Genomic DNA, 640 nt, shown 5'->3' with positions numbered 1-640 from the left:
ATTCACCCCCCTCTTAGTTGCACTCTGATACTTACAATTGGCACCAGAGCTATACTTGGGTAATTTACTCTCAAAGTTTGATCCTAACCAAGATGGCCGGAAGATCTTTCCTAGGAGAAGGCTCTAACATCAACCGCCCTCCAAGCTTTGTTGGAGAGTGCTAGGACTTCTGGAAGATCAGAATAAGGATTTTTATTGAATCCCAGGATTTGGATATTTGGAATGCTATTGAATAAGGACCCTATGTTCCCTTCACTATTATTAATAGTGTAAGAGAAATAAAGTCGAAAACCTCATGGAACGATGAAGATAAAAAGAAGGTACAATATGATTTGAAAGCAAAGAACATACTAACCTCTGCACTTGGCATTGATGAGTTTTTCAGGGTATCTAATTGCAAATCTGCAAAGGAAATGTGGGACACCCTTGAAACAACTCATGAAGGAACCGAAGAGGTAAAAAGGTCAAGACTTAATACTCTCTCCCAAGAGTATGAAATGTTTCACATGAAACCTGGAGAGAAGATCCTTGATCTACAAAAGAGATTCACTCATCTTACAAATCACCTTCTGGCACTCGGAAAAGTTCTATCAAACAGTGATCTAAATCTGAAAGTCTTGAGATAACTTACCAAGACTTA

General features: G+C 38.6%; 1 long non-coding RNA gene across 1 annotated transcript in view; it reads left to right on the top strand.

The window, feature by feature from the left end:
• The window catches only part of LOC109326498, a 22,269-nt gene that overhangs the window by 15,105 nt on the left and 6,524 nt on the right, over positions 1–640 (top strand). The window lies entirely within an intron of this gene.

The sequence above is a fragment of the Lupinus angustifolius genome, chromosome LG14 (genome assembly GCF_001865875.1).
Source record: "Lupinus angustifolius cultivar Tanjil chromosome LG14, LupAngTanjil_v1.0, whole genome shotgun sequence".
NCBI lineage: Eukaryota > Viridiplantae > Streptophyta > Magnoliopsida > Fabales > Fabaceae > Lupinus > Lupinus angustifolius.
The sequence above is the reverse complement of the archived record's forward strand: the minus strand, read 5'-3'. Positions and strand labels throughout refer to the sequence as shown.